We start from the raw sequence: 16,809 nt of genomic DNA on the forward strand, positions 1-16,809 counted from the left end.
TCTGTGCCACGGCTTTCCTCTTTGGCCGATTTGTAAGGTTTTAGTCACATGCCAAAGGACTCATGGTTAGTTGACGTTAGGGCTGAGCCGCAAGCTGAGTGCCTTGTTCCTGATCTAACTCTGTGTCCCCTGGCACAGGATGTCCTAGTGCTGTTGCTGTCACTGCATTGATTCTTGTGTTACATAATATCGCTGACTTTTTGGGATCATATTCTCAACCAAATATGGCCAGAATGTAAAAGTTTTAATATAGAATATGCTCAAGGGAAACCATTTTTGTGTATAATAACTTTTACCCATTTTTTTTTAAGTGAGTCCTGTTTTATCTGGGGGGTTGTTTATAGATTTTCTACACTCTGATGTTAAATGCCTTGATTCTTTTGCTCAAGGATGTACAGTGGCATGATCTTGGCTCACTGCAACCTCCGCCTCCCAGGTTCAAGTAATTCTCCTGCCTCAGCCTCCTGAGAAGCTGGGATTATGGGTGCCCGCCACCATGCCTGGCTAATTTTTTTGTACTTTTAGTAGAGACGGTTTCACCATGTTGGTCAGGCTGGTGTTGAATTGCTGACCTCAGGTGATCCTCCCACCTTGGCCTCCCAAAGTGCTGGGATTACAGGCGTGAGCCACCACGCCCAGCCTAGTGACCCAAGATTTCTTTACCCCACATTTCTTTTAAATATTAAACCAATTGACAAATACTGATAAACGTACAAGAATGCAGGATATAGAATTTTTATGAGCTCTTGTTGAAAAAATTACCAGAAGACAAATTTCAGCAAAAAAAAAAAGAGATGAATGGAAAGCTATCATCTAAACATTGAATTACACTCTATCTGAAGGACTAAAACAAATGAGAAAATGATTGCCACAGAATAGAATGTAAATGATATTATTCCAACAATGTAGAAATAATAGAACTTACAAAAGGTGGACGAGGAAGGAAAGAAAAGGAGAGAGGTTCTGTAAGCATACTAATATCCTCAGATTTTATAGCTGAGAGATAAAAATTATCGCTTAAAACAGGAAGATATATGTAAAGGTTAAAAAAGCAAACAGCAATAAACAATTTAAAAATAATTGAAAGTGTGCACAGAAGGATGACAGAAAATGAAAATAGTCTTACTCATCATTGTTCTTATTAGAGAGTTAATGGGCGCAAACATTTTTATAGGTGGATGCATAAAAGTAACTGTAGGAATAGGAATATGCCCCTTCTCAGTGATCATATAAAATACAGGTAAGGCAAAGAAAGCACAGATTACAATGCAGAAGATTTTTTTTAAAAGCAACAGAAGCTCAGAAATTGAAAAAGTTTTTAAAAATACTATTTGCAAAATAACATAAAAAATGTAAAACACAGTTGATGCTCATTATTCACAGATTCCATGTTTACAAAGTTACCTACTGACTAAAATTTACTTGTAACTCCCAAATTAATACTCAGGGTCCTTTTGCAATTATTTGTGGATGTATGCACGGTGACAAGATATGTGAGTGGCCTGTCCAGGGCACATGTTCCCAAGTGAGGCCCAACTAGGCAAAGCTCTGCCTTCTTGCTTCAGTTCTCATACTGTCAACAAGTGTTCTTTGCATGATCTATTTAGGGCTAAGTTTTTCTCACTTTTGTGCTTTTCTTGGTGATTTCACTGTTTGAAATGTCGCCCAAGCATGGTGTTGAAGTGTTCTCTAGTGTTCCTAGGTGCAAGAAGACTGATGTACCTTACAGAGAAAATACATGTTAGATGATCATTGTTCAGTTAAAGTGCTCTTGACTGTGAGTTCGGTGGAAATGAATTAACAATACAGTACACCAGAAAAAGGAGTAGGAGATTTGTTGATACATACATGAAGGCCACACTGGAAAGTGCTACAGTAACATGTACAGTGTATTACGAAGCTATGGGAAAAATGGGAAAATGGCTAAATGATGGGAAAGTGGCTAAATGTGTGAATTCATGATATGACAGCCAGTTTAAAAAGCATAGTGGACAATATTGTTCTGAAACTGAAAGCCAAAGAAATTTATGGTCACATTACCCAGGGGCAGGAAAATGGTAAACCCTTCTTGGGTAGTGTTTCGTTATAAAGATTATTATGTGATTATTTGTAAGAAATATATATTAAGTGAGGTATTTTTAAACAGAAAAACAGAAAACAATTCTTTGATCATTTGACAAAAGTGTTGCAACAAGAGCCTCCTAGGAACTGAATCTTGTATTTTCCTTAGGAGCAGTGGCTCAGTCAGTATTCAGTAAATCAATGTTTGTGACAACTTGATAGAATATAACTGTGAATAATGAGAATTGACTGCACTTAGGGATAAATCTAACAAAAGATGTGGAAGACCTTTATACAGAAACCTATAAAAACATTGCTGAGAGAAGTTGAGGACCTAAATATATGGAGAGATACGCCATGTTCATGGATCAGAAAACTCAACAGTGATGTGAATTCTACCAAAATCTGTAAATTCAGTACGATACCAATCAAAATTCCAGCAGACTTTTTAATAGAAATTAATAAGCTGATTCTAAATTTCATTTGAAAATGTGAAAAACCTAAAATTACCAAAACTACTTTGAAACATAAGAACAGAGTTGGAGTATTCACAGTGACTTCAAGACTTTATTTTAAAGCTACAGTAATTAAGATAGTGTGGTATTGGTGTAAAGATAGATAAATAATTCATCACAGTGGAGCCCAGAAATAGACCCATATATATGGACATGGTTTTCGACAAAGATGCGAAGGCAATTCTGTTGAAAAAGGATAGTCTTTTAAACAGACGGTGCTGTTTCATTTATACATGCAGAAATATGAATTTGATTTATAATCTTCACTGTGTACAAAACTTAGTTCATCATGGATCATAAAACTAAATATAAAACTTCTAAAAGAAAACATAGAAGAAAAATCTTCACAACTTTGAGTTAGGCAAAAATTTCTTAGATATAAAACCAAAAATGTGATTTATAAAAGAACAAATTGATAAGTAGACATCAAAGTTAAGAACTTATACCCTTTGGAATAAACTCTTCAGAGAATGCAAAGACAAGGTACACAGACTGGTAGAAAATATTTGCAAATCATTTATCTGATAAAGAATATGTATTCAGAATGTATAAACTCTCAAAACAACAATAAGAAAATCCAATTTGTGAGAATAGGCAAAAGAATTGAACAGAGACTTCCCCAAAGAAGATATATAGATGTCATATTTACATATGAAAATATTATCAGCCTCATTAATCATTAGGGAAGTACAAATTAAAACCACAATGAGATATCACTACACACTCATATGGATGGCTAACATTGAAAGACTGACAGTCCCGAAAGTTGGCAGGATTGGATCTAACCCAATGTTCATTAACAGACGAGTGAATCAACAAATTGTGGTATATCATTAAAACTGAATACTCTGCAATAAAAAAGTAAAAAAAAAAAAAAAGGTAATGAACTGTTGATACATGCATATACTGAAAACAAACTATAGCTTTTATAAGCACTGTGACTGTTGAAATGTTTAGCTAATATTTCTAAACATAAAGCCAAAATCCTAGAAATACTAAAGAAAGATGGAGAATTCTTCACTTAATCTAGGAGTGAGGAAAGCGTTTCTAATTATAAAGTAAAATCCAGAAATCATAAAGAAAATACTGATGAGTTTGACTATAGAAACTTTTTAAAAAATCTGCATGACAAAAAATAAACCCACAACACTTTAAGTAAAGTCAAAACACAAATGAGTGGGAAGATTTGCAACTCATATCACAGACAATAGAAATCTTTTTTAATATATAAAGAGTGCCTGTGTCAATAGGAGACAAGCAACCCAAAAAAATAATGAGCAAAGGGTATAAACTGTTTATAGTAAATAAAAAAAGAGATAACTGTTAAACATTCTTAAAAGCCTTATTCATAATAGTAGAAATGCTAATTAAAAGCACTATGAGATTATTCTTTTCACATATCAGAAGGTAAAGATACCTGCCATTTTACACTTTACTCCCTATAGTGGTGAGAGTGGGGAAAACATACTTTCATATAGTTCTGGTGAGAATGCAAATTGGTGTAACTTCTATGAAAAGTAGTTTGACAATAACTATCAATATCAGAAGTGGACATACCATGTACCATTTGATCGAGCAATTTTGTTTCTAGCAATTTGTCCTATAGATATATTTCCCTATATGCAAAATGAATACCTGCATATTTATTGCAGTACTGCTTGAAAATATACTTTAAATAATTTAATGTCTGCTAAAAATGCATTAAATAAGCCATGCTGCATGTATACATCAAAAAGAATGAGACAGCACTGTAACTACATTATATAGACAATTCGGTAAGTTATTGTGTCGAAGAAGCAGGGAACAGAACACTGTATGCAGTATGCTATTATTTCTGATGTGTATACTATGCTAGTATAGGCATAGACTTTTCTCCGGAAGGATATATAAGAAACTAGTAGTAGTGGCTTTCTTAGTGATAGAAGATTGGAATTGGAAGGGAGATACTGTTCACTGGTAACATTTAGTAACTTGTGTACATATTACCTTACTTAAAATATCTTTTGCTCTACAAATCACTCAAGAACCAGAGGGACCCCATAAAATTAAGTGTTATAAAGATTATGAATGTTATAGTAATCAAAACAATTGACTAATAGTAATTATGTGTTGTGTACTGTCCTTTAGGTACTTTGCAAACATCATCTGAGTTTTTCCAGCAAAACCCTTCAAGGTAGTTGTACTTTTCGGATTAAGAAATAGATTCAGGGTATGGCCTAAGAATACACAGCTAATAAGGAGCCTTTTAAGAAGTTCAGTTTAATGATGCTTGAGGAGTAACATCCGGATATATCCAGGCTTTGAAGAAAAACATTTGTGAATGGCATTGCATGGCGGCAGGTACTTCCAAGGAAGGCATTCATTATTTTACTCAAAATTGTGTATGCTAAGATTGTAATTTGCATGTTTCCAGCAGACTCAACATCTTGAAAATACCAACTGTCAAAATATATTTTGCTTTTTGAGAATAAATATTTTCATGATTCTGTATAACTAGAATGTGGCCTTATTGATCTGATTTTATTCCATAAAGAAAATGAGATTATTCAACAGATGAACAAATTTTAAATTTAGGCCAAGTCTTAAAAAATTCAAGTAAAATGAGGGAAAAATTTGAATCTTCCCCTTTTTGTTTACATCATTTCAATGGGGACTTTGGTTTCTATTGCTATAAATAATCAACAGGATGTATTTTGTTTTATTTGGAGCTTATCCTTGTAAGTTTCAGTCTTTGTATTCCTCAGTACTCAAGGGTTCATTTTGACAGCTGATAAACTGGGTTACATATTAAAACAATTACATGGTAAGTCATTGGGTATCTTAGTATAAAATCGATTTATGTCAGATTCAATTTATAGCATCTGTAAGTTTGCCTGCTCATGCCAACAAACTAGGACTTGCATTTACTACTGACTCACTGTAACACACAGTATATTGGGATGCCTATATACTTTTTCTCCAGTGCTCTTTAGAAACAAGGTATGTACCTTGTTTTGCCTAGTAAGTGCATTTTTAAAAGAGCAATAGGCAAATCGAATTATTGAACCAGGAATTTTGCTTTTTCAACTTAGTCATTTGCAGGATGCTTTATTTTTGCTTATGATTCATTTTTGTTAGGTTTACTTGTTCAAAGTTTTGCTTCCCATGGCGAGTAGCTCATATATATGTCAGTACTTAAATATTTAGAGAAGTAAATGTAGGATGTCACAGCAGATAGATTCATATGCATCCTTTAAAGCATTATCTGTTGACTAAATAGATATCTCCTTACAAAATTTACCAACTCCTGTTCTTACATGAGACTGCAGTTAGATTTTCTCTCTCTCTTAGTCTTAATGTGTACAATAAGAAATCTTATTTTAATTTTTACTATAGCACTTGGCATTTCACAAGAATGTTGCACCTTCATTTCTTCCTGTGCGGCATTTTGCTCACATCTGGAAATGTAAAATGTTCAAAAGCAAACGCAATGCTGTTTTAAAGAATGGGGTTGTTCAGGGTCACTTTCTCCATCTCTTATCAGGTAAGTGTGGCCTTCCCTAACTTTCTTCTCTAGGTGACCTTGGGTGGTCCTTACTGCAGGATCAGTCCTTGAAGTGACCAGCAGTTATGACACCTGCTGTGTGTATGTTGAGATGGGTGTGATTTCAGAGCATTGCCTCACGCTGTGGTATGTGATGCTTTCAGGTCTGCACCCCTGCTGCATCCTCTCATGCTTTGTAGGGAGTTGCTACACTGAGTCGGTGTGAGATATCATTGGAGTCTGCATTAAAGTGTGTGCTTTCTCAACTGAGACCAAAAGGCAGAAGAACTTTGAAAGTCCTGATTGGCTTTCATTTATGGTAACTAGTGTACAGTGCATGGTTGATAATGTAAACATGTCTATATAGATATGTGACTGAATCACAGCATTCCTATGTGGGAAAGCTACACTTTGCCCCTATTTTCCAAAAGATATGGGACAAATAAAGCAGTAAAAAGAATTGATTGGGTTGGGTGCAATGGCTCACAGCCATAGTCCCAGCACTTTAAGAGGCCAAGGCAGATAGACTGCTTGGTCCCAGTAGTTCAAAACCAGCCTAGCCAACATGGATAAAACCCATCTTTACAAAAAAATACAAAAAATTAGCTGGGTGTGGTGGTGTGTGCCTGTGGTCCCAGCTGTTCGAGAGGCTAAGTCAGGAGAATTGCTTGAGCCTGGGAGATTGAGGCTGCAGTGAGCCATGACCATGCCACTGTACTCTAGCCAAGGTGACAAAGTGAGACCCTGTCTCAAAAAAAAAGAAAGAAAGAAAGAAAGAAAGAAAAAGATTGCACATTAGGTTGACTTAATATGTTCTAAAACACAATGAAAAAATCCATACAAACCTGAATATGAACCTTTCACTTGTTTAGCAATTTGTCATAAACTGGGTAGATACAGGAGCTGAAATATCTCAGCTGTTAGACAGCAATGACCTTTCTGGGAACAAGGCCAGCACTTGTACAGGTGACAAAAATGAGGCCAGAGGCCTGAGTTGCCCAGAGTCCCACAGGCAGCCCATGTTGGATTCGAGATTGAGCCCAATCTGTACTATTAGCCAAATAATACACTGCTGGAATTGAAGGCTGGTTTAAAAAGACTGGAGTTCTTACCCTCAAGGAGCTTTCCATCTGATTGGAAGTGGTAGGATTCCTGGGAACAGATGTCCACAAAGCATGTGAATGTCACCTGCCCAAGTCTCTGGCTGCAGCCCTTGGTGTTCATGCTTTCCCAACTATATTCAAGTCAGATCATCTTCTGAAACTAGTACCACCAGCCAGATCTAGCTTCTTTGTACTTGGGAGTCACCCCAAATTAGAAACAGGCTCTCCTCACACATTCTTACTCTCTCTGATGTCTGTGCTTGCTGATAGATTGAGCGTGTCTGCCCCAGCCCTGTCCAGCACTCTGTGTGCCATAGATTCTGTGCCAGGGTTTATCGAATAGCTCAGTAAACCAATCCAGGATGGGCTCAGGAGTGGCCCAGGGCCAAGTTCAAAGCTATTGCCTCTAACAAATAGGCCTATCATTTTGATTTACTAGAAAATGATGTTGATTCTGATGAAATCCAAGTTAGCACTTTTTGACTTTCTTATCGTAGCCATGGTTCAGGCACTTGTTTGAAATGTGGTTCCTTGAAAAGATAGAATATTTTAAAGAGTGTGTTTCATGCAACATAAATTGTGAATTCTTTTAGCCACCTCCTCTCTTTAGAAATAGTACTCATACATATTTTAAACATAAATTGACAAAGATGGCAGAGACCTCATCTTCCCTGTAGCAAATTGAACCAGACTGATTGAGGATTTATTGCCTAATTATACTTGTCAGCCTGACAGAAAAGTCATTAGTTCTAGAAAAATATATTTGTCATACCAGGATTATCTCTAATTAATACAGTCAATATCTAGCATATACTTAAAGCCAAACGCTATAGTGGTTTCCAAAGTATGTGTTATGGACTGCAGGGAACTGCTGTACATACAGGTTCATATTTGAAGAGAGAAAATGCCATGTTTTATATACATCATTTCCTCTGCTTTGAATCCAGTGAAATCAGTGCTACTGACATTGACTCCCTTTGTTAATGAATTATAAAGGTAGTAGCTGAAAGATCAGAGAGGTTATGGTTGGTGAGTATCTGAACTCGAATTCAAACCCGGTCCAGTGTGTTGTTTTTCCAGCATCAGAGTCCACTAGCCAAGTTGATCTCTGCAGTATCTACATGTGGTTATTCCATTTTTCTAAAGTACATGTAAAGTTTGAGCTCAGCAGAAAAAAACCATTGAGAGAGCCAGTTTGATATAAATGTTTTTTTCTGGCCTATGTTTAAGCATTTGCTGGATTATCAGTAGCTACTGCGTGAGGTGATGAAATTTTAGATGCAATTAGTATCATGCCTTACGGGATAATTAGTGCATGCCCATATATGTTTGATAACCTCTAGTCCTCACCTTGCTCTGCCTCTACATCGCAGTGTGCACAGTGCTCGAGATGGTAAAATCATTCAGCAGTTATTTCCAGGCTGCTGCATGCTCACTGTAAACTCATTCATTTGCTCATAAATGTGCAGCTTTCTGCCATAAACATAAATATCAGAAGTTATTTCTGAACAACCAAGGTTCGACTCATTGGCCCCACTCAGACCTACCCCCAAACAGTTTTATTACTGTGTTTTCCCATACCAATTAAAATGTTTCTACAGCAATACACCTTGTCATAGAAAGCTTGTATTTCATAACCAGAGCCACTGTGAGAGGTCAGTGTCATTTTTCCAATTTCATTCGGTCCTTTCTGTAGTAGTCATTTTGTGTAGTTACTTATTTAGATTTTATGATTAACTGAAATACTAAATTACAAACTAGATTTAACAGTTAAAGTGGCTGAAAATAAACTTGTCTAAAACACACATCATCATCGGCAGGGGAGCCGATACTTAGTCTATGATGTCGTATTAAGTAGTGCCATGTTGTGGCCATCATTCAGAAGGCTGTTGAGAACACAAGCTTACATTATGCTTCTTAGTAGAACCCCGAAGACTAGCTGTCCCAATAGAGCGTTCAGGACGTTTCCTAGCCCTGCCCCCATCGGGCAAACTGTTAGAGAACCTCTGACTTCTTCACAGAGAGCAGATCGCATGAGCACAGGCAGAGTGAGGAGATGCGTGCTCAGCCCAGAGCACATCCAGCCCCAGGGACTCTTTCTTCCTAGGTGTTTTGCGGGGACCTGAAAGGCAGGAACAGTGAGCAACCTTAGAGAAGAGCACCACGTTCAGATATGTGGTGCAGAGCTCTTCAGAGCAACTTGGTATCTAGAAAACGTTGCTTCAGCATATAAGCTACACCAGGTCTCTGGCCCTCTACTTTTGAGAGGCAAAAACAACCCTAATTATATCTACACACAAAGAAGAATATGCAGGGTGTGCTCATTTCAGAAACATTCATTTGATTTAGCCAGACTATTGTGTGGCCCAGGAACAATAATTGCAGTTCTATAATAGTCAACTTCCAGGATGTCTAGACAAGAGGGATATTAAACTCCTGAGTCATTTGGTACTAAGAAAGACTTCATAATAAAAAAATTAGGTATCCTTTGAAGAAAAAGAATTTCATTTTATTTGAAATGCAGATGCGAGCATGCTCATGTGTGTGCACACATGCATACACACACACATGCACACTGTATTCCCTTAAATGATGCAGACTCTAATAAGGCATACTTTTTTGGTATGCATCATACATGTAGTTTGCAAAGTGGCTTCATAGTTTCTAACATACGTGGTGATTTTCTTCTTCTGCCTTCCTAGTGTCCCTTCTATTCTTGTTCTAAATGTAAGGACTACAAAAATCTCCATGTGACATACTTGGTGGCCTTTGTCTTCTCTGGCAATACTTTGAATGATTCACAGATACTTTTTATAGTCTGTAATCATTTTAAATATTAAGACAAAATTTTCTTCACATCTCAGTCTTCTAATGGGAGATTATAACAATGAAAATGCATATTTGCTTTAAACACAAACAACCTCTTAACATACATTCAGGAGCACATAACACTTCCATGAGAAACATAGACCCTGCTCTGTGTGGAGACGCTGCTGCCTGCCGTGGTAGACACATCTATCCCATGCTCTTGGGTGCAGGTAAGACGTATGCACAGATAACCATAGTGTCTTGGGTGATAAGTCACATAAGTGCTCTGGTACTAGTAGGCCTTGTAAGCTGATTGTTTCAGTTATCTTTTGTTGTGTAGAAAACTACCACAAAATTTAGTGACTTCACAAAAACCATTCTGTTTTATTCATCATTTTGTGGGTTAGGAATCTGGGAAGGGCACCGCTGAGTAGTCAGTCTCTGGTCCACATCTGGGGCAACTGGAGCTGGAGGATCCACTCTCACGGAGGCTTCTCCACGCACATGTCTGCATCTTGGTGCTCCCAGGCCTCCCTCTCCCCATGTGGCATTTCATTCTCCAGGCCCTCTCCCTGTTGCTTTGGCTTCTTGAAGCCTAGTGGCATGTGCATAGTCAGGCTTCTTGCCCACAGCTGGGAACCCCCAGAGCAGCAAACGGAAGCTGCAGGCCTTCCCTGAGCTAGTATCAGAAGTCCCATGTGTCACATCCACGGCATTCTCTTGGTCAGTGAGCAAGCTGCGGAAGCCAGCCCAGATGCCAGATGATACATGAAGATTGCGCAAAAGCATCATCAGGACAGAAAGTTAAGGGCTGTAAAAAAGCTGATTATAAAATTCCTTTGAGGAATAAATCAGATTTGTAGCTACTGGTTGCCCAACAACTACTTTGTTTTTGAGGAGAAAAAGTGAAATGTTACACATTGTTTTGTATTTGATTTTTGCCTTAACACAGTGAAATCAGCCCGTCTTTGACTCCCTGTTGGATTAATTATGATGGTAATAATGCTAACTGTATGTGAACAACAGTGGCAAGAGAGGGCTCAGGGGTGACATGAAGCTTTTAAGTGTGAGTGACTGTTATGCTGTTGACTGAAATCGGAAACCCAGAAGGAGAAAATGTTTGAACCAAACCATATAATGATGCTGTACACTCAAGTGACAAAATGCCTAACCTACAGCAGCCTAAAACCCTGATTTGTATTCCAGAGGCCTGGGGACAGGTAGTTCCACGTTTGATTCAGCATCTCAAAGATGTCAGGGCTCTGAGCCAACTTCTGTGAGAATCTTTTGACCTTCCTCTCATGTTGTAAGGTGGTCTGCTTCTGCTGCAAACATCGTGTCGTATTTTAGGGGCGGAGAAGGGAAGGAGTCTCTCTCAATGTCTCTCATCCCCAGGAGCTCCACACCAGATCTCTCCTAAGTCCCACTGGCTGATAGTGGATCACATTTCCACACACTAGCCTCAGAGGAGAGTGGGAGAGCTAGCATTGATGTTGTCAGGCTTTTTCACAGGCAGCCAGCTCAGCCAGCAGAGAGAAGGACATTAGGCAGGCAACCAACGGTGTCTGCCACAGTGATGAATCCCATTTTCTCTCTCCACACAGTTGATAAAGGCTCACTTAGCAGCCTTATAGAGCTTGAATTAAATGGGCTAAATCATAACTATAATAAATTAATATTTTCTGGATGCGTGTTTCTCTATTGGCTTTCACTTTGTGGTTGAGAGCTACCACTGCTTCTTAACAAATAAAAGATTTAATTGTTTCCCTCATACTTTAAAATGTGGATGAAAATTCTTCAGTAACATGTCCATTAAGACATGTTACCCATTGTTTATTCTGCAAGATTGCTTTCTGTTATCATAACGTATTATATAAGTGCTTTTATGTGTGTATATGGGTTTATAAGAGGAAGAAAATTCTCCAGACATATGAACCACGTTTGTTTTAGAGTCTGGAGACTCACAGAACTCCCTGACATTAGTTTTTAGTTGTAAGTTGAGGCAGGACGGCCAGTTCTAACTGTTCTCATCCCTGAATGGCAAAGTCTGGCAGAACTGAGCCTGTGACACAAGCAGCATAGCAGTAAGAAAATACATATCCTCAGCTGAGAAGAAAGCACCTTGACTCACATCTGGTCTGGGCATCTAGGATTGCAAAGTAAGGCTTAATTTCTTCAGCTGGATAAAGCTGAAATTCTTTAATCTGTTTATCTGTAATTGCCCAATTATATTTCAACCTAATAACATTTAAACTGTAATAAAGTGGTTTTTATAGACTCAAAACATTTGAGCTGAGAGTATCACTACTGGTACCTTTGCTAGTGAGAAGTAGGGAAGGTGAGGGGAAAACCTGAGGAAAGAAACTCTAAATCTCACCTTGTATCTGTAGCAGTTTGTTTGTTCGTTCATTCATTCATTCATTTGACATTAATTGAATGTCTGCCACACTCTTGGTGCTAGGGGTGGAAAAATAAGTAAGACTGAACGTGCCTTCGAGGCACAAAGCAGTGTTATGAGAACAGAGATGGCAACCTGCCTTCTCATCACAGCTGCACAATAGAGAAGTGGATATAGGAAATCATTATTGTCTACACCAGCAGTCCCCAACCATTTTGGCATCAGGGACCAGTTTTGTGGAAAACAGTTTCTCCACAGACCAGGGAGGCACATGGTTTTGGGATGATTCAAACATCTTACATTCGTTGTGTACTTTATTTCTATTATTATTAGATTGTAATACGTAATTAAATAATTATACAACTCACCATAATGTAGAATCAGTGGGAACCCTGAGTTTGTTTTCCAGCAACTAGACAGTCCCATCTGGGGGTGATGGGAGACAGTAACAGATCATCAGGCATTAGATTCTCATGAGGAGCACACAGTCTAGATCCCTCACATGCACAGTTCACAACAGGGTTCACACTCCTATGAGAACTAATGCCGCCACTGATCTGACAGGAGGAGCTCGGGTGGTAATGATAGCGATGGGGGGCAGCTGTAAATACAGATGAAAGTTCGCTTGCTCGCCTGCCACTCACCTCCTACTGTGTGCCCTGGTTCCTAACAGGCCACAGACTGACAGGGGTTGGGGACCTCTGGTCTACACAACAAGCTGCTTGAGCTGGTTTTCTTTACAATGTTAAAGAGTTTTCTAAATTTGTGTTAGTGTAGTAAGATCACGGCATTATGTTACAGTAATTGTGTTTGAACTAAGTTATAGTGAATACCAAGAAAAGGCCCTACCTGCTGTCCTTTCTGATGTTTTGGAAATAGATTCCAAAACAACTTAGGGCCTTGGAGAAACTTGTATTTCCAAAATACTGGAAATGATTGACTCAAGTCAGTGAATCTGTGATTTACTAGAAGCTCTATTTTTGAACGTCGTATTTAAAATGTTAAAAACTATTGTTGAACAATTGATACTTGTAACAAAAAGTTCAATGCCATATGTACTTGGCAGACTTTTCTGTAAGACATGACCCAAGAAGGAAAGTGAAAATTGATCTCAGGCTTAAACTCTTCTTTAACTTCCCCCAACCACCCAAATCTGACTCTATTTTAGACTTTAATACATGAAAACAAGGTCATGTGAGCCCTAATTCATGTAACTGAAGGAAGTCCACACTTCCCCATTTATTGGCTATGATTCTGATGGTGGCCTTAGGCGTGCTGGTTTTTACTGCCACCAAATCCCAGTGCTGGCTTCAGTCTCATCTTTTCAGGCCAGCTCAGCCCACGTTTCTGCTTTCCATAGGTGGCAGCCTGTTGGACCCCAGGGCACCAGTACTCCGGGCCCTTGTAGGGGCAGGACCCTTCTCCTGGCTTAGCATTACCAGAGGGAAATCCTTGCCAGAACTGGAAGTGACTTCGAGGTGACGATCACACTGGTTCTGAAGTTCCTCAGCCGCCCATGCCACAGGGTGTGCCTCACCTGCTGCCCCAGAGCCACTCCCCACCTTCATAGGATTTGTTTCTGCCTGCAGTCTCTTTTCCCACTTTCCTACCTCCCCCAAATTCCAAGGCCTCCAAATCACAGCCCGTGGCTAGTACTTTTTTAATCTAAAAGACACAGAAAAGGCATTTTCCTAACCTAAGAGCATTCCCATTTCCTAACCCTGGCCATTTGCCTTAAACAACCTACAAAAATGGCAGAGTCTGAAATCATAAATTTTCTTTAAATTGGCTCAACATTCAAGGCATCCTACATCAGTGTTTTCTTTCCGTTTTGGGAGCTTGGGTAAGACTCCCCTTTGCTGTGGGCATTTTCCAGGTAAGGTGATGCTTTCGCTAGAAATACCCTTTTTTCATGTGCTACATAGTCTTACAGTTTTGGTCACAAGAATATTTTTATAATGAAACACCTTACAAGAATTTGTGTCCAATAACAACTGGCAGCCTTATAAAATGGCTGTTTCTGGTGTTTTCTAAAGTGGCGAGGAAGTATCTCTGGGGCAGAAATCTCCAAAACCCAAGGTAGTGGTCTGTGACCTCTTTGGAACTGGGCTGCACAGCAGGAGGTGAGCGGCGGGTGAGCAAGGAAACAAGGTAGTGGCCTGTGGCCTCTTTGGAACTGGGCCACACAGCAGGAGGTGAGCATCAGGGAAGCAAGGGAAGCTTCATCTGTATTTATAGCTGCTCCCCATTGCTTACATTAGGGGTTGAACTCCACCTCCTGTCAGATCAGCAGTGGCATTAGATTCTCATAGGAGCACGAACCCTATTGTGAACTGTGTGTGCGAGGGCTCTAGGTTGCGTGTTCCTTCTGAGAATCTAAGGCCTGATGATCCATCAGTATCTCCATCACCCTCAGATGGGACCATCTAGTTGCTGGAAAACAAGCTCAGGGTTCCCACTGATTCTACATTATGGTGAGTTGTATAATTATTTCATTACATATTACAATGTAATAATAATAGAAATAAACTATACAATAAATGTAATATGCTTGAATCATCCCCCAACCATCCCCCCCCATCCAGTCCACAGAATAATTATCTTCCACAAAACCAGTCCCTGGTGCAAAAAAGGTTGGGCACCACTACTCTGGAGCATCCTGTCCATGGCTGTGCTAGGCCTCAGATGAGCAGAGCGATTCTTCGTGAGACAATATTAAATGTTAAAACTAGCAAATGTGTTAGGGAATAAAAAACATTTATAATTTAAGGTAAGTTGTTGTAAGCCTGAGAAACTCCATTTGAGAGATGCTCCCCAGACATCTCCAGGTTCAAGTAACCCTTCCAATTCAGGCAAATGGAGTGGAAGTTTGAGAAACACCATACTTAAGCAGGTGCCATTGTACAAAAATTTATAACCTTTAAAAGTATTTCCCATTATTGCACTTATTAACTCCTTGTTTTGCAAATCATTTGTACACTATAGACATTTTATGCAATATGTATATGCCATGAAAGTTGTGTTGGAGTTGATATATTTGTAAATTGAATCCATTTAAAATGCAATAGATACTTTATAGGAAACCCTAAAATAAATTATTTTATAATCACCTCCTGATTGTTAATTTTATAAGTTTGAGTTTAATAAATTATTTTTCTTAAAGTAGGTTTTTTCACTGACTATTAAGATAAACATCTACTTTTTACAAATTGTTTTTCAGTTTTATTGAGGTATAATTGACATAAAAATTGTATATATTTGAGGTGTACAACATGATGATATATATACACATTGTGAAATGATCACCACAAAAGTTAATTAACACAAAGATTACATCCACTTAAATTGAAAATAGTTCTTTATAAATTTGGCTTTCAAAAACAGTCACTGTCAGTGAATTTATCTGACTCAGATCAACGAAAATTTAAGACGATGTCTGTTAGTAGTGTGAGTACTTTAAGAAGTATTTTTTAGTTTCCTGACCATGTTAAAGAAGTATTATCTTAACGAAGCACATAAAATAAAACATCAGCTCAATCGTGAAATTCCTCAGGGCAGATTATTAAATAACCATGAGATTAACCAGGCTAACTTCAAAGTTGATTTGGCATGTTTTACTGTTTATTGCTGTAAGGAATTACATTAGTCACATATAAATGTTCAGTACATTTTCATTAACATGCTGTGCGTGTCCAGTTTCTTCTAGATGCTTTCTTGGTCTTCATACAGTGTCATCATTCAATAAATGTGTAATAGAAAAGCTTATTAAAATTTTGTAATAATGTGAAAGATTAAAAATGAAGATAAGTTAGATTGAAGTAGAATGAATAGAATATAATTGAAATAATTTGGAGTCCACTTTGTAAAGATTTATTTATTAATTTAGAAACATTAAAAGTATGTGACCACAACTTTTTGTTCAAACATATCACTATGGGCAAAATAAGAATGATGTTGTATTATTCCTAGGCTATTTGAAAAAGAATATTAGCCTTTTCTAGCCTAAAATTTGAAAAAAATAAAATTGCTGGTTACTTTTATTTATTAGTAAAGTAAATATCTGAGATAACTAGTTGCTTATACAAGATTTAAGTGAGATGTAGAGCACAATACAAATATGGTTATCATTGACTAGGATAACCATATGTTATTGTATTGAAATAATACAATAATTATTATATTGAAATCTCAATTAGAACATTATGTATTATTATATTGAAATCTCAGTTAGAACATTGACAGATTTTCCAGTGATCCTTTTGTTATGCTGATAATCTCTATCACCTAGGAAAAATAATGTGACTTATCTGTTGTGTGAAATCTTAAAATTTGAAATAAATGACTATATTAGTCTAAAAATTCTATTACTGAATCTAGGTAATATGGAGAAAGTATGTGTTT

The 16,809-nt window shown here is 37.8% G+C and overlaps 1 protein-coding gene across 1 annotated transcript in view; it reads left to right on the plus strand.

Annotated features, from left to right (window-relative positions):
• PELI2 (pellino E3 ubiquitin protein ligase family member 2) overlaps positions 1-16,809 on the plus strand; it is a 135,366-nt gene that overhangs the window by 95,805 nt on the left and 22,752 nt on the right. The gene's annotated exons all lie outside the window — the stretch shown is intronic.

This window comes from Colobus angolensis, unplaced genomic scaffold, assembly GCF_000951035.1.
Source record: "Colobus angolensis palliatus isolate OR3802 unplaced genomic scaffold, Cang.pa_1.0 Scaffold57, whole genome shotgun sequence".
In the NCBI taxonomy this organism is placed as follows: domain Eukaryota; kingdom Metazoa; phylum Chordata; class Mammalia; order Primates; family Cercopithecidae; genus Colobus; species Colobus angolensis.